A 24,115-nucleotide genomic window follows, 5' to 3' on the forward strand; every position below is an offset into this window, starting at 1 on the left:
TGGTCGATCGTAACCCGATGCCACCAAAGCCACTTTCAACAAAATGACTTAAGGTAATTGTCTTTAATGAGCCGAGACAACAACAGTAATTGCCACAACATCTTGACAACTATAGAGCATGTTGAGTTGTTTAACAAGCCCCTAGGCTGTGCCAATTCATTTTTTTTATGGAGCCCCACAATTTGTAGAGGGAAGGATTCGTTGTACATAACACCAAACAGGCAAAACTGTGCGGCTGTAGATAGAACTCTAATATGCCAACGATTCACGTATTGATAGTGAAACTGATCAAATATAGTAATAGGTTTTTACCCTTTCAACTGGTACAAAAACTGACACCTTTATACAAGGCATCATGTTTGCAATAACCACAACACAAGCAGTCAAAATGCAAACAAAAAGAAACAACTCTGATGATGCACTGTCCTTGAAGTTGATTGGTCCACACCCGAGGCAGCTTTTATTAGAGCCTTGTCTCCATTGGTGTTGGCATATCATTATCATCATCAGAGTTGTTTCTTTTTGTTTGCATTTTGACTGCTTGTGTTGTGGTTATTGCAAACATGATGCCTTGTATAAAGGTGTCAGTTTTTGTACCAGTTGAAAGGGTAAAACCCTATTACTATATTTTGCCACTGGTAAAGGAGGTCTCATAGTGTAACTGATAAGATATGGTCTAGCCGTTTTGCCGCCTTGTTATTTTGGATGCTTGTAGATAAGATCGGCCTCCTGTGAACGTAAACACACTTTGCTGGACTTGCACAGCATTCTGGGTACTCTCCCATAATTCTGTGACAAATTGTAATATTTGGGCACTACTGCACATGTTTGCCAGATGGGAATTCCTACTGAACGGAGAGAACATCGACTTGCGGAATTTCTTCACCACGCAACGGGCCCGATTAGAATGAAGTGCGATGTTTTTTCTCACCATGTGTGTGTGTGGGTGTCATATTTTACACAACGATCGAGGCGAGTGACACACCTTTCCTGGGGTGATGTGTAAATGCGACAGCGGCGCTTTAGTCTATAATCCCAACCAAAAGTAGTCGTCATCACCATTAGCCAAGATCTGCCCGCTGCTAAATTGTGGTTGTTTGAAAATTTAGTCAAAACTTGTGCGGTAGCAGACCAACTAAAAATTGTGCTTAAAATGTCAAGAGTCCACCACATCCATGCCTACGTACAGCTGTCATCAAGACAAGGAATTTTGTCCAAAGCCCATTTTGCTTTCATACACTCTCAGCGGTTCACTGCTGATGTATAAATAACACAAATGTATTTAACTACTGTCTAAAGCTATTTTAATACACAAATCAAACACTGGCTATGTACAATGATAATGCCCCATTTAAGTTGTTTTGTTATATAATTATTATATAAAGTAGAGTAAAAGGTAGAACATAAGCACACTCAATATAAGCAACGTTCCGATCAGAAACACCTGCATTTACAACTGGTGGGCCCAAGGCAAAGGGACGACTTCTGATAAAAGCACACTGCTCTGAACACAAGCACACACGTGACCTTGCTCGTGATGGGCGTGCTCTCGTATCCATCCACCACCAGCTTCACCTATCCTAACATTAAATACCTGTGTGGCGACATTATTAACAGTCTATTACAGGGAATGAAAATTAAAACAATTATTTTCGATAAGCCATTTTTTTTAGTTTCCTCGTATCCAACACGCGCGGTTATTTCGTTCTCGAAGCAGCAGTGTGCATGTACGGCGTGAGTACAACATGCAAACAGGAGTTGACCGGTCGAAAGACAACGCTTTGAAAAGGACGGCTTGACAGAGCACCCCTCTATATCTCAAACCAAAAGCCCCCTCTCTACATTGCACGCAATAATTAACTTTGTTGCTTGCTGCGCATTGTGAGCACGTATTTGTACCCACGCACACATCAATGTCAAATCGCTACAGGAATTAACCTCACACCCCACACCATGCATTCGCCTTGTCACGTCTGCACAGCACTGACCAAATGCTTCTTTATTTTGACACCGACGATAACAAACAAAATGTATCCTCCACAATGCCCCTTGATGAGAACAAGTAGCAGCAACCTTCAAGTCTGCGTGCCTTACGCTGCTTGTTGAAAGGTGCTCAAGCAGGTAAACGAGTGCCTGAATACGTTTCACGAGAGCGAGGTTCGACAGAGTTGTCAGTTTCATTTATTTGGCATAGCCCCTTGAGCCATTCGTCTCTTGAATCGGGTGCAACCGCAACAAACAAAAAACATGAACAAGAAAACATCTTAAATGACTATGTGACTATGTGCAAACAGAAAATCCAAAATCCAGGAGAAAGAGAGAGGCACGGTCACAAGGAAGTCACCACACCACGTTACCGAGCGGTCTCTCCCACACAAAGTGCATCAACTTGCCTGCCTCGCCGATCCATTCACGCTGCCCACGTGGAGAAATCTCCCGCAGGGGAACCCCTCGGCGCTCACAAAGCCGAGGAACTTCGCCTTACGTTCGGTGGGGAACAACACCTTGGGCACCCCCACCCCCCCTTACCCACACTCACGAAGCCGTCTTCCTCCGGCTGCGGTGACCTCGAGTTCGACGCCGGGCTGAGCTGAGACTGCGAGCGGAGTGCGCAGCGAGCGCTGTGCTCGTGTCAAGTAGTGGGGGGGACTGCCCCGGTGACGGTGGTGACGGTGGTGGTGGTGGGCGGGGGGTTGGGCTCTTGGAAGGCAAAGGGAGAGCCCAACGCTTCTCTTCTTACACCACCACCACCCACCCACACACCCCGAGACGATTGCGAGCGCTACGCAGCATCAGCAGCACACTCGGGAAATGCCTTTTTGTGACGTTGCCTTCAAAACCGCAGCAGCAGCAGCCAAGGCGGTTGTGTTTGCAAGGCAAATACCTTTCCCCTACCCCCCAAGTTCTACTACTACCACCCCCCACACCACCACCACCACCACCCCACACCACCACCACTCTCCTCTCGGCAGCGTCACGCTCCAGGCTGTGTGTGTAGGTCGACACTTCACGTGGCCTCGAGGTGCACATGGCCTGGCACAAGCGTCGTGGTGACGTCACCGCCACTTAGTGGCGAATGGCGGTTGTTGTGTACTTGTGTGGGTGTGTACTTGTGTGTGTTTGTACTTGTGTGTGTGTATGTTTGTACTTATGTGTGTGTTTGTACTTGTGTGTGTGTATGTTTGTACTTATGTGTGTGTTTGTACTTGTGTGTGTTTGTACTTGTGTGTGTTTGTACTTGTGTGTGTTTGTACTTGTGTGTGTGTGTACTTGTGTGTGTGTGTACGTGTGTGTGTGTTTGTACTTGTGTGTGTGTACTTGTGTGTGTGTGTGTACGTGTGTGTGTGTGTTTGTACTTGTGTGTGTGTGTTTGTACTTATGTTTGTACTTGTGTGTGTTTGTACTTGTGTGTGTGTACTTGTGTGTGTGTTTGTACTTGTGTGTGTGGCGATATGCGAGTGGACGTGTGCCAGACCGCGTGCAAGTGTTACGACTGCTGCTGTGTGCGCATAATTTTGAAACTCGTACGATATATCGTACATATGACGTTATTACAATATGCTGCCGCAGCTTCGTGGTGTCAAAATATACAAGGCGACTTTTGAGGATATACACATGTGATGGGGAGAAATGTCACATGGGTGAGATAAGGAAATGGCATATTTTTGCACAAAAATATGCAAACATGATGTAAAGAGTATACACGTGACTTAAAATAGCCATAGATTTTGCCTTAAAGCTTTCGTGACTGCAGGAATTCATATTATTTGGGTTCAAAGAAAATAACAAAAAAAACTACGACGTTTGTATCGCAACACAAGCGGTCGTCATCAGAAAAAAAGTAGTTTTTTGTTATTTTCTTTGAACCAATCTACGTGACGACTTTTCCGAAAGACCCAAAGAATACAGCCGTAATTTTAGATTTGAAGCATTCGTGACTGCAAGGATTCATACTCTTAGGTTTTTTTCGGTAAAGTCACGTAGGTAAAAAAAATATAATAATAAAATAAATTAATAAATGAAAATAACTCAATAAAATCACAGATTTAATTTAATTACTCAATTAAATCACATTTAATTTAGTTATTTCTATTTTTTTTTTACCTACGTGACTTTACCGAAAAAAGTATGAATACAGCAATAGATTAATTTAGAGACATTGAACACAAATCTATTACAAGCAACAGCGACGAGACAGGTCTTTAGACTTGACATAAACAGAATTCAAGCCACAAAAAGAGAGTCTGAAATGTGCTGGGTGCGTGTGCCCATATAGCTGCACTAGAAGAACATCCGGAGCGATGCTGTATCTGCATTGAGACACAGGGAGACCGGGGGAAATCACTCCACACTCTGCACTATCGCAGCAGCAGCTGTCACAGCCCCAAGAGAGTGTGTGTGTGTGGCCTCTCTCAAGTCCACACGCACACCCGCAAATCCATCCTTGCCATTCCACTCAACTCCGTGCCCAGTCCCAAAGTAAGTCAGCCTTCTCCAACACTGGGGCGGCCAAATTGGCAGGGGATTTTCGGCACCGGTCTACCTTAGACATTCCACAGGGTTTCCAGGCTGTCATTTCCAAAAACCTGTCGGCTCCCTCCCTCCCTCCTCTCTCTCCCTCCCTCCCAGACACGATTTGCGTGACTTCCAGCAAGAGGAAACGCGCTTCGCGAGAACTGCACTCGCCATCGTTTTTTTGGTTCAAGTTTGCGTAGAGACAACGTTTACCCCTAATTTTTTTGCCCTGAATTGGCCCCGCGTGTCCACCTTTCTCCGAAGCCAAAGCGAACCAATGGCATGGCTCCGCTGCCTGCCTGCTGGTGGCTGCCGATTGTCTGCTTGGAGCCTGGAGGTGAGTGAGGCTCCACTGGTAGGCGGGGCGAAGGGGGGGGCTTTCACATGCAAAAAGAAAGTTTTTTTTCTTTCTGAAATTATGAAAAATAAATCCGGACCGTATGCAAAAATCGGACTTTTTGATTTTCACGAAAATATTTATTATTTATTCTGTATTTAAATTACGCTTTACTTAATTGGGGGATTTTAAAGGTGGTTTTGAACTTTAAATAATTTGGAATTTGAAGAGCAAGCATGAGAAATTATCAATTTATTCACATCACACAATACCCAAATTAAGTATGGGTGTTTCAGTAATTATTAATAGGGTGGTTAAAATCATATTTTTTTGGTGCATTGCTTGTAAGCAAATAAAAAAGCACTGCTTTTCCCCACATATAGAAATGTTGAGATGAATGAACATCAATTGTTTACCTTTTTAACTGAGAAACTAAGGGAGCTGCCACAGCGGCATAATGGTTAGCGCAGTGGACTTGCAATGCAGAGGTCGCCGTTTCGACTATCTTCCGACACACCAGTTCAAACAACGGTGCTACTTCGTTACCCACAGCGCAGTATAAATCGATACACCGCAATGAGTCGATCGGCAGGTCGCATATAGTGGGGGTATAGTGTGGGTGCGCTCAGCACTTGGAAGAGTAGGCAAAATACCTCCCTAGAGCTCGCTCTAGTGGAGGGCTTTCTGTCAGCAGTGGCGAAGGAAGCCATCGATGGCAGGGCTTGCACCTTTACCTTGTAACCGAGAAGCGAGAGCTAATACACCACGCGCGGTGACTTATCCCAAGTGCGGTTTGCTCGTGCCAATCAGTGATTTCATTGCAGGAAGATAACTCCACTCGGAACGGTTACCGATTCCTAACATCTGGAACCGGCGATCCATTTCTGACAATGGTCACCGGTTTACCGGTTGTCGCTTAACAACCCTATTTATTTGTGTCACCGATTTCATTGTTTTCAACTTTCCCAAATTCGAATAAAAAATACTCGCAAATTGACCTACATCAATGAAGCCATGAACGGTTATATATTGGCGAGTGGGAGAACGTTTAACAAACAAGGTTTGTGGTTAGAGCTCAGTGGCCGCCCTGATTAATATTCTAAGTGGATTAACCCAAGAATAGGCACCGTCTGCTTCACCGTGGACGTTAACCCTTTCCTGGTCCGAGATGTCTGCAAATTGCAGGGTGTGGGGTCCCGTTCAACACTGAATCTCGGAACGCACAAGCGGTTCAGCGTTAATTTTATTTATAGAGACGTAGCACTCTGCTCACCACAGAGAACTGTAGCGACATGACCGCACTCTGCGACAACTGGCGCCAAACTGTGCCACATGCCCTCCCTGCATGGCTTTTTACTTCTTATTCCATTCGAAATCTATTCGATTCCATACGTGTACATTATCGGAAAGGGTTTCAACATCTCGTGATGTTATTTGCAGTAGGCCACGTGTGCCGACTTCACATTCCATATACATGGCCAAATTTTTTAATTACTCTGGTAAAGCCACATTGCGGCAACACCGTTCACTACTGTGCAATTACTGCAGACTAGAATTGTCTGTAAAACAGCGCCTTCAGGAAAGCCTTGTGGTATAAGAATTGTACTTCATAGAAAATGCACTCGGGTGATTTGATTTGGGTCCACGGTCCTATATCCAATCAAGCAAAATGGATGGCCTCAGCTTCATTACGTAACTTCTGGCAAGATCACTACACGACTCGTAATCAAGCAGAACACAGTTTAAATTGTAACGGGCTCAACATCCCAATGCAGGACTCGCGTTAAAAAAAAAAGTCTTGACACCGACTTTCCTTCACATGACATCATTCTCACCGAGTCGATGTACACAGCGAATGGGCGTATACAACAGTGATTATGATGCAAGATTAGCCCACTTTGAAGATTTTCAGAGACCTACGCCAAAACCTTTAACATCATTGCCTACGTACTGGGCGATCCGTGTATAGATACCCCACCACTTTCTAAGGACTATCTTACTTTTTTCCCAACAGCTGTTTGACTGCTGTGAAAGCATGACGGTTACTTATCCTACAGAGGACATTTGTTAAAGGATGTGGTGAGTGCAGTGGGTTCGGTGGGAGACGTGTAAACACTTTTGAATAAAAATACCGTTTTTCCTCTGTAGCCTTTTCTCCCTATTGTTTTAGTGGGGTCTCTGTAAATGGATCGCCCTGTGTAAAGTTTAAAGAGCAGAAAACAGAGCTTTGGCGTTGCGCGCGATAATGTTTTTCGCACTTCCAGCTCTCGTTTGGAGTTCCGAAAATATTACGTATGGCGGGGGGGGGGGGCAACACACACACCAGGAAGCGTGTGACATTTGGAGTGCCTTGGGAGAATGTCACGAGTTATTATATACAACTGCGGTGGCCACAGTTACCCACCGCCACAGGCAGGTAGCACGGCGCGTACTCGCCACAGGCACAAGGAGCATTTGCTGTGGTTTATGCCAACCTGTGGGTTTAACCTTTGTACCTGCGGTATCATGGGGTTTTTTTGTGTGCGAGCTGAACCTTGGAACATGTGAATCATATATATACACAGTATATATATACATACACCATAGTTGTATGTGTGCGCACTCGGCAGAGGTGGGACAAAGTCATTGTTATGCAAGTCCAAGTCGAGTCGCAAGTCATCAAATTCATGACTCGAGTCTGACTCGAGTCCAAGTCACATGACTCGAGTCCACATCTCATAGGTGGGACAAAGTCATTGTTATGCAAGTCCAAGTCGAGTCGCAAGTCATCAAATTCATGACTCGAGTCTGACTCGAGTCCAAGTCACATGACTCGAGTCCACACCTCTGGCACTCGGATACTTGATGAACTCACTCCAATGGGAATCATTTGCAATAGTGGACCTCCGTGTATTACAACCAAGATCTGAAGTGTTCAAAATGTTCGCACTAAATTTACTTTAATTAAAATTAGCAAAGGGGCAGGGAAGAGCTGTGACACAGTGATCAGCACACTGCGCTATGAACCCGGCGATAAACATTCTGCCTCGGTTACTGTGAGTGGTACCAACCCACAGTGACTAGAGCAGCGAAGTATGGTCAAATATACCCCATGATGAACACAGCGTAGGGAAAGCCTTCGTCCAGCAGCACATTGATATAAGGGTAAACATTATTATTATAATTAAGGATAGTCATTTGCTCGGATGGATATCAGATTTCCATTAAAATAAAGGTAATGTATATCAATAGAATATCCTCTGGTTAAATGGCATCATGAAAAAAGATGCTCAATATCGCTGAACTATAATATGATTAAATAAATGAAATGGAATTAATTTAACCTGCTATCTCTACTAGGCTAAATTCCTATATAGAGCAATTCAATTAGTGCTTGAGTAAGCAATAGTTGTAATTGATTACTTGAGTTGGTTAGTAACGAACGACAAGATATTGCAATTGTGCTCCTAAGTCTGAAATCAATACAGTATTATGAATTTCCATATTCTGGTGGTCAATTTAAATCGGGGATTTATTTACAAGTTCCGACATTTACCACCAATGAATCCTGACAGGAAGTTTTGCAGAAGCAAAACGCTGCTAAATTTTCACAAATGCAAATGCATCTTAAATTACACAGGCTACCAGTGAATGCAATATTCTAGCAAAGGTGTCAAAAAATAAACTGATCGAGCAATATGGATTCGTGCATATTTATAAACTTGTGTTAGCATTTTTCATTTTCTAGTTCCAACTTTGCGGAAATTCTCAGGGTACCCAAGCACACTTTTGTGTGATGAGAGTTCTTACTCCTTTTAAACGCGATTTTTCTTCTGCGGATTTCACGAGAATGCTGCTTCTCACAAAGACAAAGATCCCCCATGTAGCCTTAACAGACTGTTGGAGCAAGTGCTGTTAGCGTGCACATATGAAGGGCAGCATGGAACACGAGGCGGTGAGTGGCCAACACTATGCCCGGCCGTCTTTGTCTCGCTAGTGGCGATGTTTACACACCGCACCAGGTCCTCAGTTGAGGCTGAGTCGACCTAGGCGTGGCCCAGGACCGGTTCAGATAATCGTCACTGGTGTTGGCCGTGAGTGGGAATCGAACTCGGGTTGCCAGGTTCGTAGTGCAACGCGCTAATCGTTACGCTACCGTTCCCCGCTGCTTCTCATACACACACACAATCATCTGCACACTTCTTCTACAAACAGAAAACGACTGCACACACAGCGAGACCACAAAAGATCAGCCGTTGGGAACAGTGGAGTTTACAACTCGCACCTAAAACCAACGAAAACCAACGCCACATTCTAAAAAACTCCAAACATGTCAATGACCATGCCCTAAAGTGATAAAGTATACAACAGGTAAGGTTTTAGCAATGGTACTTCTCCGTAGCAGAGCAAGTGCATAATAGTTGGAGGCTCCACTATACATCTTGGGGCCCTGATATGAAATTATTTTTTAAGAATGTTTCGATATGAAGATTCTCAAATTTGCATATGAAGAAAAATCCTTTCAAGATAATTGACTGAAAACCCCTATTTCTGCGAGACGGGGTTTTATGGTAACTCTTACGAACGAAGACAAGTTTTATCAGTCGTCTGCTGCGGATTGCAGTGCATTGTGGGGGTGTTTTCCCATGATGCTTTGCAATCCAAATACCTCTACCTTCGGTGTGCAGTATATTTTAACAATATCTATTTTTTGCTGGACACAAGAAATGCGATTGATGGGGAGAAAAAAAACAAGAGCTATTTTTAAAACAAAATCTTTAGTTGCAACACCAGGAATGCAGTGCCATGACATTCTGAGAGGTTATTTTAGGCAATCAATAACTGTGAGACCAACAAAAGACCAGACAAACTGGAAATATACACTACTTGACCCTGTCCACTGCAGAGAAAGACAACTGCTCTGAAAATTAGCCTAAAATCTTCAAATTTTCCCTCAAATTGCTTTCACGGTACTATACAGTGTATCGTAATTTTTTTTAAAGCATGAGGTACATATTAATCAATCTGTAAATGGCTCAGTAGCCAAGTGGTCAGTGTGTAAATTACGAAGACAGTTGCTCTCAATTTCCTCATTGGCCTTAAAAAAACAACAAAAATGTTGGCGACACTATGTCGTCACAGAGTTTCCTTGCAAAGATAGTACAATCACAATACAATTTGGTTTTATCCCCATGTAAATGCCACTGAATCTCTAAATGCTGTAGAGAACATAGGCCATTTATATTCGAGAGAGACAGATAGTCGTAAGCAGAGGGGAAATGGAAGGTCTTGAGCCTGAACTTGAGTAGGGGACAGGGGAGTCGACAGCGTGGGTAGCTGGGGAAAGGGAGTTCAATACTATGGATGTAGTAGAGATACATTATCGACTTCCCACTGAGCAAAGGTTGACTGGGGCCTTCGATATAACTCTTTGGTTTGCTGGAGCTGAGAGTGCATGGAGGGTGAGTAGAGTGAGATACGAGGTGAGAGGTTGTCAGGCGTGAGTCCTCAGAAGATCCTGAAGGTGCGTGCGATCTTGAAATGGATCGGGGGTTGGTTTTGGAGCCAGGGGAGAGATCGGGGTATTGGAGCGATGTGGTTTCGTTTACAGGAGTGGGTGTGAAGTCTGACAGCGGCATTTTGGATCATATGGCGTCTGAGGATGGGAGGTTTTGGAAGGTCGCAGAGGGGGAGGTTTGCAGTATGCAAGCCAGGAAGCGATGAAGATATGGATAAGGGTCTCGGGCAGCAACTGGTGTAAGGAAATGGCAGATACGGGAGAAGTTGCACAGACGGAGGGAAGAGGGGGAGAGCGCATGGGGTCAAGAACTCCAAGGTTGCACTCTTTTCCAGTGCAATGTTACTATTTAGGAGGTACATGCACAAATTGTAATCTTTACAGAGTGTGCACGGATTGATCCTTGACATCTCAATAAATGGGGCATTGGAAAATATCTGCAGAAGTATACTTATCAATACGTACAGAAAGTCCTCACATGTTACCACAATCCTGGATGTATTAAGGCCTACAACTCTAATGATCTATTTCGAGATATCTGGCCACGATGGAAGAGTAGGCCAAAGCACCCTCTGGAGGGGGCTTCTCTATTGGAGGCCCTTCTTTGCAGCTGTGGTGTGAACAAGATATTTCAGGGGCTGCATCATTACCCCGACTCTCCTTATTGTGATAATGAAGCGCTCATTGCTCAGTTCAAATAACAGAAAGGGCTTAACACAACATCAGAACGTGTTTCAATAGCAAGTATTATTTCGTTAATATTTTGCTCGTAAAATTATGTGCGTGTCTGTGTGTGTGCTGCGCGACACTACGAGGGGTTTATGCAAAATATGCCATGACGTCAAATGGCAGGGCTTTTCTCGAAGCGAGCCAAGATATTCCGCCCAGAGCCACCTTTTACATTTCCTGCAGCAACATCACACTTTGTTGTGCAACGCCGATCAACCTAAATGTCTCAGGTAACGAAACGAACGGGATGGCCTTTTGACAAATATCAATCGATGAAAATACGAGTCATTTATCTCACCGGGTTAGGGTGACTATTGACATTCACCGTCTCTTTCATAAGACAGACATAGGCGAATCTCGTCACATGACTGCTGTAAATACTGTGGTCAATGTCAAAAAGTTTTCTTCCGCAAATGAACAATCGTGGTGCAAATTCCTCAATTCTATGAATGGAACGATTTTATCAAAGAGACGACCACCGTTGTTGGCTCCAGGAAATTATGGATTGAGTAAAACCTGGCCAGGATATGAACCAACAAGCTCAGGGTCGGGAATCCCGGTGCTGTTTGAACTAAACCACAACGCCGATTTAATAATCTCGCAATGGTAATGTATGAATTCAGAAATGCCTAACTTAATCTGAAAACGTTTTCAGGAAGGTCACACGCTTGCAGTGATTGGCATATTCATTCATGCAAATATATGCCCAATGCAAGTTTTTAACAAAATAAATTCCAGTCATTAATATGCCCAAAATATATTGCATATGCCAGGCACAATCGTAACAGTAATAATTTACAGCCAGACACTGGGACACGTTGGGAACTTTGTGTTTTGAGAGTGTCTCGACATCTGTATTTCGTCACTGGCCCGTCTCCAGCGGTGACACCCACCCACGCAAGTGCGTGCGTGCGTCCACACACCATCGTCTGGGATGGAGCGACTTCGGGCTAGAGCAGCCAAAACACGGCAGCAAGATTCCAAGGAACCCGGTTGACCCTGCTTACCCCCGACAGTCCCGTCCCAGAGCGCTGGCTCTTGAAGGAAACCCTTGTGCCGTTTTCCATGCTGTCAACGCGCTCTTTCAGTGTCTCTCTCTCTCCCCGCGTCTGTCTCTTTCTCTCTCTCACTTCTAAAATAAACTTGGACCAAGGCCGGCAGTCTGATTCAAAATGGGTTAGACGACTGAGAAGCGAAGCAAGTTAACTTGCCAGGATTACAACTAAAATGCACACTTTAATTAGACAGACTGAATTGTTTAAAGGATGCTTGTGGTTAACGGTACTTTTTTTTATATATAAAGTGCTTTTTTTCGGTATCATTTTCACAAAGAATGTTTTTACGTCCAGGAACTTTGTGGCTTCAAAGTAGCCTCAAATTGCAACTAGTCTGGCACAAGCACTGTGGTGTTATTTTACGACTACCTCTCATATTAATGCATGAGCATACCGCAATTATAATAAAATGCGTTAATTCAATTAAAAATCATAAATATGTCATCACCGTCATGAACTTAACTCGGCAAATTTAGCTGCTATGAATCTACGTGGCATACAGTCACATAGAGAACCACTCCCTCATTTGTTTGGCTAAAGGCCTGGTCTTTGTGAGAGACAGTTGGATACTTGCAGGCTGTCTGGTGAGAGAATGTGAAAATGCATCTGGGTCGTTCCTCATTCTGACGCGTCGCTGTTTTTATTCGGGGACCGCAGTGGAAAACTACTCTGCTCTACGCGGAGACGCTGATAGCATGACAATGTAAATTGGCCAAAATTCAAAAATGTAAACTAAACCAAAACTCTATGTCCCGAACACATTTCCTTCCATTTACACCAGCGGGAGTTTCCACTGCGGACCGTCACGCCAGCCTGCTGGCACGGGGAGTAGCGCAGTACAAGAGATGCCAATACAAACCTCCACAGCTTTCAGAGTCTGCTTGTGCCCCCCCACCACCACCACAACTGGCTTACCCTGGGTGGCACTCAGCTTCTAGTACTTGATGCCTGTTCTCTGAATCGCACCCCAGCTGAAGGAGGCGTTTCATCCCAGTGGGCACTGGGTTGCTTGTAAATAAAGCAATTGAGCATGTGCCTGCACGAGCTCCTTCGGGGCACAGCCCGAATGTCAACACTGCATATTCTATATGCACACAAGCAGTATATACACACACACACTTGCATGCTAACGTGTGAGTGAGATCTGACAAAAGCATTTATAAAATTAGACGTGCTCTCGGTGCCCATACAAATGTACTATTACTGCACGTATTAAGAGTGTATAAATCTACACCAATAAGGACATCTATACAGTAAAACCTTGGATTGCGAGCATAATTCGTTCCGGAAACGTGTTTGTAATCCAAAGCACTCATATATCAAAACACTCGTATATCAGTTGTGATCACGTGACGCTCGGCAGACGAAGCGTATACACGTACTATTCGTATTGCAAGACCTTGCTTGTTTATCAAATTTATATTCATTTAAAAATTTTGCTTGTCTTGCAAAACACTGCCAGACCAAGTTACTCGCAATCCAAGGTTTTACTGTATGTATGAAGTGACATTGTATATTAACATATAAAACGTTTGAGTTTCACATTTTAGGCTCATGTCAAACTAATTAGTTCCGTGGGCGAGCGGTGACAGTAGTTAGTGTACCACGCTCTGAACACCAAAGTTGATTCCTGGCTACGACTAATATTCGTGGTGGGCGATTCCTGAGCCAGTCCAACATCGCCAACCCACACAGACCAGTGTGGTGCAATGTGGTGCAGTGTGATGGAACAACCCACGTGACCAAAATGCACGGGGATGCCTTCATTCAGTAGGCGATTGAGAAATATCTTCACATTATTATGACTACTCGTATGCAACGACTTGATTCGTCATGAATTGTTAACTGTTGGTACCATTGCACCATGGGTCCTTTTCCAACTCGGGTGGGTCAAGCTTGACCCGGCATAAATCGCTTTCATAGCTGCAAACGAACATTTTACCACCTCAAAACCATTTTTAATCCATGTTCAGATCTCACCCACAGCAGATACCGACAGAACGTGTCTCCTGGTGTGAATAAAGTGGAAAAAACGTGTGCTAAGCAAAATGTCAGCTAATGCTCTTTTATTCTGCAAGCACTGCCTCTTGGCAATACAGATGCCTCCCACGTGTGAAAAGTACTCGGCAAAACATCCTACGGTAGGACCACTTCTGAAAACGAGCGATGAGACTCAGAGAGGCTTTCCCGAGTAAACGAATTGAACGTTGTTTTTATTATCAATATTATTTTTATTACGTGCCGCGTGGTCGTCGTGGTGGTGGTGTGAGGGTGCTTTTCTCTAAAAGCACTGCCGCGCAGTGCGGGCGTTAAACCTCAAACGCCTGATAATTCACTGCAGGGGCATTATCAAGCGCTCGCGTCATCCGCCCACGATTCCTAGAATTCTGCGCACATGCCTGAGGTTCAAAGTACCAGACTAAAGCTACAGTAAAGTTGAGCCCACTTTATGGATACAAAAAAAATGTTCCATGAGAACGGGTTTTCAGTAATACATTGTGCAAGAGGACTTGAGTCTCAATCCGGGCCACCTGCCGATTTGAGTATTATGAGTTTTGTAAAGAAGCTGTGCGAGGCTGCATTGTCCACGCTGTGACAGAGAAAGCCATTGTCTCCTCCTTCAGACGTGAGAGCTCAGAGCCGTCACTAAATCTTGAAGAATCATTGCACGGAAAAAAAACACACGCCTAATGTACTGATGGCATCACAAACCAGAATCAAAGTCATTATTTCGATTTAAAATAGTTGCAATTCTCCCATGCTATTTTGTGTCTTCCCCATTGTAGAATAATAATTAGTAACAATAGTTTGTTTATCCAGGAGACCCAAACTGAGTCAGAGGACTTGTTGTCAGGAGAGTCCTGAATTGTGTTTTTATTTTAAGATGTTTTCAGGCACTTAATTGAGTGTTTATACAAGTGGGAAGAAACCGTAGTACCCGGAGAAAACCCACGCCCGTGACGGGGCAACATTCAATCCCCGTACAGATGGACACAGATGGAGACGAGTCCATTCACTGTACTGCCTTCTCCTGGCAAGCCCACGGGAAGGGAGTTTCACAACATTTGTGTTGTCCACCAACTCTCGCCTCCAGGCCAGCACCACCGCCGCCGCTAATTAGACGTTTGCGCGGCCCAGTTTGAGAAGCAACGTCCCCGTGCAAGTGACAACTTCGCAAAGAACTGAAAGTTTCAACAGGCAAACTTCCTTCAAACATCAAGCTACATGTACAGCCAGTGTGGGAGACACTGCCACTCAAAGCATTGGGTCACAGACACAACGCATGCCAGTGTCAGCAGCATTATCTGCAGACACGAAGGAGAATGACAACAACAACGTATGTTGATCTTCTTTCGCACCACAAGGTAGCCAACCGTGCCAACCGGAGGTGCGGAGAAACAATTTTCTACGGCACGAAATGCAAGAAACTGGGACCATCAACGCAACATGGCACAGCACTCTTACAATAAAAAAAACATTACGTGTCCCCCTTTTAGAGATTTAAGAGAAGTAACATTTGCAGAAGTTGCAGAGAGGTCCCTACACCAACTGACTTGACAGATCTCATGACACTGCTTCACAATGGGGAGCTATTGTGTACTGGCACCCGGGCCAAATTTCGAGAACTACTCGCTGTTCCTAAATTACTAGATTGTTCCTTCCTGAATGCTTGGCGAGGCATGATGTCCACGTGCTAAACTATGGTGGGAGGGTTGCAGGCCAAAGGGGTGATTGCCATCTCACGCATCTGAGGCAGCCCAGCATGTAAAAGCAACACTTTGCCTAAGGTCCAAATTTATTCTCTCATGCAAATTAAAATCGTCACCATCATCACCATTTCTGTTGGATAAAAACTTCCCCAAGCCATCGCCATCCCTCAGTATAATTATTATTTTATCATTATGCTTGTTTACACAGGAAAACCTCAGAGTCTGACGACTCTTTTTCAGAAGGGCCTTGCTCAGTTTCCGCAGCAGGGGGAAATGATTGCTATGTGTTAATCAAAATAAGTAATTTTAGAATATTTTTTTTATAAATGTAACGACGGCACACAATGGCCTACACTCTTGAGAATTACATCAGGGGGAACTTTAATGTCCGCTGTGAAGCAGACGGCGCGTATTTTGTACGGTGAATGGACCCACAACCACGGTGTTATTCAAGACGGTCGCTGGAATTGAGCCGTGAATCTCTGCAACAAGCGTCGAACATTCTACCGCTTGGCCACGTCACTGCCGTGGCATCATGATGCAACCATCCATATAGCTCCTGCACACGAGTTGATAAACACAACAACACTAATCATTATTTGGTGTTTTGCATTTTATGGTTCCTTGTAGAACCAGAACCCATATCCAAAAGGGTCACTGCCTATGAACACCTGCTTGATGAGAAAATGCATGTATGTTGCTTGTATTAAACCAATGTTGCTAAAATTGTGCTCTCCCAGAAGGCCTTGTGGCTGATGGTATTATGTAAACAATGCTTTTTTACGTGGAGAGTCGGATATGCGAGGCAGAGTTCGATTATAATTTTTTTGTATACGATTCCGCACGAGCGTTGTTTTAAAAAGCTTACCCTACATACTTTGCAACACTGCCATCACAATCTGGACACGTGCAGGAGCGGTGGCCAAGTGGTCAGCAAACTGTGCTATGAACCCGGCGTGTCCCGAATCGTTTTGCCTGCCACAGCTAACATCAGTGGCGAGTGATATTTGAGCAGCAGTTCCACGGTTCCCGCCCTCACCTCCCACCACGACACAACCACCTGCCACCACCTCACCAACCGGCACTGACCAGGTCCGGTAAAACAACCCCCATGACCGTCACGGCGTGGGGAAGTCTTCACCGAGCAGTCAAATGACAACAGAGGTCGAAAGATTATGAATAGAGGTTGCCTAAACACAGCAAGGGTGCTAGCGCAGTGCAGTGGTTAGAACGCTGCACCTGCAAAGTAAAGTTCTCCGGTTCGACTTCCCAGCGCGGCAGTTGAAACTTTCGGCAAGTTTGTGGTTTGTTAAATAACCCCGCCGGTCTAGCCAGTGTGGTGAAATAAAGCCATGGGTACTCCTACATTTTCCGAGACATCTGGTGAGCAAAGAAGGGTACGCTAAATAACCCTCAAGAAGGACTCTCTAGAGCTCTCTCAAGTGGACGCATTTCTGCCAGCAGTGTGGTTATCAAGAAAATGCAGGGCTGCACCTTTACCCCTTTATTCTGATTCACCCCACAGGCAAGCCCACGGAGCTGTATGCATGTATGTTAAACTTCTTTCGCATCGTACATAGCCAACCGTGCTTATCGAACTGACCGATACGTGACATAATAGGCCATGGCGTGGTGTCCCTTCACGGGTCTGTCTTACACAACCACTCGATTGTGCTCTCTTCAGATGCGCAGGCGAGTGAGCGTGTTAATCTACGTCCAGCTGTCCAATAAGCCCTCACAGCTGGGCATGACCCCCCTTAATTACAAAACAATCTCATTTAAGATGACGGGATTTTTTTTCCACGGTTTAAATGTGACCCAGTCCGAGATCATCATATACTCCACTCACACGAAAACAACATGATTCACGACTTTGGTTGTGTAGGCTCAATGCTCTGAGCACCCAACTGCCTCTAGTTTTACATTGACGCTTTCAATCACCATCACACAAAACATACGCCTACACCCCAAGTGGCAGCATGAGGCTTAAGCAAATCAAGAAATTAGGTGCATCAAATATCAGCTCAAATAAACATAACAAGCTAATCTATATCTTCTTGGTTCTTTCGGTAAAGTCACGTAGAAGGGAAGTAATAAAATAATAAAAATAAAACATAATAAAATAATTCTCACGTTTCAGCCACAACGCAAGCAGCCGTCCTCTTCACCTGAGGACGGCTGCTTGCGTTGTGGCCGAAAAGTCGTGAAAATTATTTTATTATGTTTTATTTTGCGTTGTGACTGAAACGTCGTGAGAATTATTTTATGTTTTATTTTTATTATTTTATTACTTCCCTTCTAAGTGACTTTACCGAAAGAACCAAGAAGATGAATCCCTGCAGTCACGAAAGCTTTAAATCGAAATTTAAGCTAATCTATATGTATAAATGAGCTCAAGATCGTTAACCACGTGACGTATGTGTGGCCACACCCACTATCAATCTCACCCCTCTCCCCCGCCGCCCCCTGTGAAAACAGACGCCGCTCCGCACAGCAGAATCCAGACCCTGATGTAGCCTCTTCCTCCCCTTCCTCATCTTTACTGACCCCTTTGGTTTCATGTCTCTATTCGTTTTTCACGCTTTTCCAATTATATTCCATTACGTCTCTTCTTTCTTCCCGCTAGTGTTGCGATCAAAACGTCGTAATTTTTGGTTATTTTCTTGTTATTTTTTTTCAACCTATCTACGTGACTTTACCGAAAGACCCAAAGAATTTGTAGCGTTTATTTGAAAAAAGCAAAAAAAAGTCATAATTTATCATCCAAAAAAGATCAAGTTCGAAATTAAAAATTCTAATTACCTCAATCAAAACACTGCTCATTGACGTATGTAGTTTATGCTGTACTGCTATATACCGTTTCAAACCACTCTTCTCTCCGCCTGATGAAGACCGCTCGTGTTGCGATCGAAACGTATTTTATTATTTTCTATTTATTCTTTTTATTTTATTTGATTATTTTAATTGTATCTTATTTTTGTGTTCATTTACTTTAGATTTTTCTATTTACGCGACTTTATCGAAAGAACCAAGAATATGTTTCACACCATTTCATTGATGAATCAAAACATTGCCATGATCTATGGAACAACATACCTTTCAAATTCCAGAAGGAGAAAAAAACCATTCTAACAGCCCTGTCCTCATGACGCCATCAGAGCCACAAGGAGTGAAGCAATACCAGGTGAGCATGCTGGGAGGCACATTCGCCGGGTTGCAGGAAGCCTCGTGTCACCGCTTATTAGCTGGGAAGGCACATGAGGAGCTCAGAAAAGCACCGGGCAATCGCCCTTGACGCCATCAGGGTGGGGCCTTAATGCCACCAGCGAGTGACGCGCGGCTTTAAACAGGCCAGGAGTCTGTTGCGAAAAAAATACTGTAAAAACAAATTGCACAACTCACCTGACATATAGAGACTGACTCCATTCTGTATCTCCACACAGAAATTAAAATACGCTTTAGTCATCAGCCTATTGGGCTTCCCAGACAAATATTATCCAGCAGAATTCGTTGAAGCAAGTGGAAACTCCACGAGTTTTGACGTTCTGGGTCTCATCAGCAGTCAGGGTTGTTTTAGTAAATTCTGATGGGTTCTCAGACGCTATTGGCAAAAGTAATGCCATCTAAAAGATGGGGGCTTATTCAAGCAAATAAAGCAATGTTGTACAGACTCGTTACAGCAGCATTATTGTCGAGAATTATGGGTAATAAGATATATATAAACAGACCACAATTTATACTTTTGAGCACACAATCAAGGAGTTTAAATAGCATATACTTGAATAACATTCAGTGCATACGAGGCAAACATAATCCAATTTAGTCAAGACAGCTGCGGCAAGTGCTGTTATAGCCAAACCCTGTTGGGCCCAAAACAACACTCGCCTACCTTTGTCTCCTCAGTGCTGACATTATCCACACCACACCACTCTCTTTTTAGGCCGAGTCAACCTATGAGGGGCACAGACTAGGTTCATAGATCAAATGCCACTGACATTATGCGCGAACAGGAACCGAGCCTGAGCTTGCTGATAATTATAGTTGGGACGACGAGTTCAGTCGATTGATGGACCAATTTGGGCAGTGACGTAGCCTTGCGGTAGCGCGTTCGCCGCTCCTTGCAGACATTCATGGTTGGAATTCAGCGGCCGCCCTGATTAATACTGCGGGTGTACAGTAAACGCTTAACGTTAGCGGGGGGTACGTTCCTAGAGAACGGCGCGAATATTAACGCTTAAAGCTTGAGGACAAAACGGTTAGGAGGCATGAACATTAATTATGTTTAAACATAAAACACATCAACTGTATGTATACATATTTAAGTATACGTATATTGCATAGTATTCGTGTGTTATTTAACTTATCTTAAATAACGATGAGCATAATCACGTTTAAAAGTACGTATATAAATGAATAAAAAAAACTAATGAAAATCATACAGTACGGAATTACAAAAAATTTGTAAAAGGGGAGCGCACTCGTGTGAAAACAGCGCGGCCAAACAGAGAAAGACAGAGGGAGAGCGACGTCACGTTGGCAACTTTTGCGCTCTCACCATCAACGCCTCCGATTAGCACGGCTGGCTACGTACGGTGCGAAAGAAGTTGAACATACACGCATACCACACGCCTCTTCCATGCCTCACTACTTCTTATTGGGAATTACAATCGTGTGCTACGGCCGTGAATAATACAATTACAAACCACCGCGAATTTCAAAGAGCACTACGATACATTTGTAGCGAATACGCGAAATTGGCATTATAAACCCGCGTATTATTCTTTAAAATGCTACACACCATCTGTTACACAGTGGACGTTAAAGATCCGGTGAGATTATTCACAAGGGTAAGCTGTTGTGTGCTGGCATCAAGGTCCCAATTTCCCGAATAAAAAAATGCCCCAAAATGAATCAGTTGGAAAATAGTGTACACAGCAATCATAAGACCCCGATTGCAAAACCTTGCCAAGACCCTCCTGCATCAGTCTTGTGACTGGGTGAGGCTTTTCTGGGTAACTAAGCATAATAATAATAATCGAACGACTTTATTTGGTTCGTAGACTACTCAGGCCACCTAAAATGCGTGGCCGCCCCAACATTCAAGCCTAGCGTGAAATGGCCGATCCTGCCGACGACCAAACCTGACCCAACACCTCCCCAATCAGTTGCACACGTACAAACAGGAGACTTCTTAGTGTAATCCGATTAGTCTCGTGATGGAACTGATAACTGGAAGAGGATGACTTTACAAGCGGATAGCCCAGGTCGACTGAAATTGTAATGCAAGATATGCTATTCTTACATCATAGAAATTCACACAAATGCAGGTAGGCTCTTTTGTGAAGACTCTAGCAGGAAGCGGGCCCGGGTTTTGAGGATAGTCGAAGCCTTATTGAGCGACCAGCAGATCAATGGAGAGTGGGTAGCGGAGAACATCAATGTGAGCAGGGAGCGCACGAGAGCTGTGGGAGGAAGCAGGAGTGATGACGGTGAAGAGAGAAGACGAGGAAGGGTGACGATGATGCGGAGGGAGCTCAATAAAGGTCAGGGGGCTGGTGAAGGTCAGGCATACAACAAGGACCATTGGTGGAGGCTGAGTGCAATATGTACAGTAAAGGTTTAAAGTTGCATTTGAAATGTAATATCACCCCCACTCACGGGGTTATTAAAACATTGGATACAAATATTTAAAGATAAAATCATGTCAAATATGGAATGGTCAAAGTATTTATGATGATATATATACAAACGCACACATATAAAGAGGTGGTATGCAATTATAAAATGGGTGTTATTTTCAGATGTGATCATTTTAACAGTATAATTTGTTAATTGCATCACCACTAACGGACGTGCTCAATCTACTGCTGTACGAGAATCTCCCCAAGTCGTCGCCAGTCCTTGTGGGTCTTACGATGCGGAAAATCCATCTCGCGCTCCTGTAAATGGGCCAATCTAAACGATCTATCTGCGTCGTGGTTGTCCTCTCGGGCGTGTTCTCTCCTTTCTCTGCCATCCCCGTCACCAATCTCATCGATCAGCCGTCACCCCTTCGGGCGATGTGACACACCCAAGCCCACTGTTAGTGACAGTCAATGTGATTACACATAAAGTACTTACCACAAATGAACCACAATACCGTGCTGATCTCATCAAGGAGCATAAGCCATCACGCAAACTCCTGTCCATCTTCGCAGGAGCGTTTTTTGGTTCGCCATCGAACAAAGACAGCCATTGCATCGCGCGCTTTCAAATGCGCTTCTGCAATCGTCTGAAACACTCTTTCTTCTGATATTATGAAACCACTCACTGGAGCTATGCACTTTTAAACCTCGATTTAAAACTCATTTCTTGATAACTGCTGTGATTAGTTTCTTGTCCTCCCCCCGCACCTCCGATTAGCACAGTTGGTTATGTACGGTTCTAAAGAAGTTCAACATACATAAGTGATGTCTTATCCGTGTGACCTCTTCCAGTGTAATTCCCAGCATGTACCTCTCCATGCTTCCGTGTGTACGTATTCGTTTTTGCTTAATTTTCTTCATGGACATTGGTATGTTATATTTTCTATGGGACCCTTTTGGCCGTTATCAAAATGATGGAAAAATAATAGACTTTGCCCTTTCTGGCAATAATAGAGGTGTTAAGATTTCCAAACACTCGATGCCTTGCAGAGGTGTCTATTTGGTGTTTGGACATCTTAACACCTCCTGCATTATTGCCGGAAAGGGTAAAGCCGTTTGTTTATTTTTTTTCATGTAATATTCTCATCAATTTAACAATTAAAAAGAGTTTATCCAACAAATTAGAAGCATACTTCATGAATAAATATAGCCTTCTTCCACCTCTTTATTTCAACATTTTCATTTTTATATCCAGTCCATCTTCACTCATTCCCCTATTATGCACATTGTTGTATTTCCCGGTTGTGTCCCTCAAACAAGTATGTTCCTTTGTTCGGCAAAGCTGATACACCATGACATTTGTTTGGCTTATATTTATCTTTTGCACGAATTTTCCAACTTCCTTGTTAAGTTTTTCAACGATTTCCTGCAGTTCATTTCCATTGGTTGTTAGAACGTCGTCAGAAAATCAGAGGTCAACACTTGATATTCATGTCATTATTTTCTCGTGAAATTTTCGGTAAAACATTGTACGTCACTCTGAATAACTTTAATTGACAGCGTATCTCCTTGCCAAATTCCACTTGTGATTTGTATTTTGTTACTTTCTTCATGAAATCTCAGTGTAGCTTTTCTATTTTTGTAAATGTTTTTTATTAACTCTATAATCTCTTATAAATGGCATATATATTGTATACTACACATTACTACTCTCAATTGGCTGGGTCACCTGAGTGTGAGGTATAGTGAAATGTCTTCGTCCAATAGCAGCGCGGCCCGAAACTCGGTCCTCAAAAGTCACTTGCAATTCTGATTTCATCATCCATGATGACAACAGGGTAGGTGTAGGCAATGTTATAAATCATGGGTAAGAATAAAACACCTTGACTTGACAATACATATGTACAACGTGCTTACATTTATCTGATTAAATTATATGAAGAAGCAAAACAAGAACAGGTTGCAAGGCGTTTGTAAAGTTTAACATGATGATGAAAAATAACATACCGATGTTGTCTGAAGAAAAAAATATCCCGGCTACAACACGGCTCTGAGAAATTATACCGACTATAATCACCCAGGAATGTCCTTAACGCTAGTGACGTCACTCCACATCGACCAGCCCACCTCTTTAATAATCATGAACAGGTGACGTCCTCTAAATGGACCCCCCCTCATTAATAATAATTAGCGGGTGACGTCACTCCACATGGGGTGGGCGAGGCGCCTCCTCCCCACTCCTCGGCGTCAACTTACAACCCTCACTACAAAGGGAGAACCCTCACGTCACGCGATCTCCGTAACGCTGTTGAGACATCAAAGTAAAAAGGACGTCATGATGAACAAGGGATTATAACCTTAAAATGAAATAGGTCTGTGTCACCGTAGCCTTACAAATTGCACACGAATGGATGCAATGAATATTACGTCACGGTCTGCTTTTCGCTTGCAAGTTTCAGATTTACTGCAATACACCCGTCCTTGGACGGGCAAAAGGCGAGTTATTATTAATGAAGGAAACAGACGACAAACCGAAGCAGCGTGCAATAAAGCGTGCAGTGCGCACAACTCGGAATTAGATTGACAGGAAGAGAAACATCGATTAAAGACCATCCACAGTTTAAAGACATAATTCAAACTGTGAAGAA

At 43.7% G+C, this 24,115-nt stretch overlaps 1 protein-coding gene across 9 annotated transcripts in view; it reads right to left on the reverse strand.

The window, feature by feature from the left end:
- The window catches only part of LOC144722320 (zinc finger protein 40-like), a 100,617-nt gene that overhangs the window by 40,181 nt on the left and 36,321 nt on the right, over positions 1-24,115 (reverse strand). For 2 of the 9 annotated variants that reach the window (XM_078600488.1, XM_078600487.1), the window contains exon 1: positions 2,394-2,455. The exons of 5 other annotated variants lie outside the window; for them this stretch is intronic. The gene's annotated coding sequence lies outside the window, so the exon portion shown is untranslated. Of the gene's footprint in view, positions 1-2,393; positions 2,456-2,529; positions 2,779-24,115 lie in introns of those variants that run through there. 2 more of the 9 variants (XM_078600484.1, XM_078600486.1) reach the window with 2 other exon arrangements.

Source organism: Lampetra planeri, chromosome 14 (assembly GCF_965212315.1).
Source record: "Lampetra planeri chromosome 14, kcLamPlan1.2.h2, whole genome shotgun sequence".
Taxonomy (NCBI): Eukaryota; Metazoa; Chordata; class Hyperoartia; order Petromyzontiformes; family Petromyzontidae; genus Lampetra; species Lampetra planeri.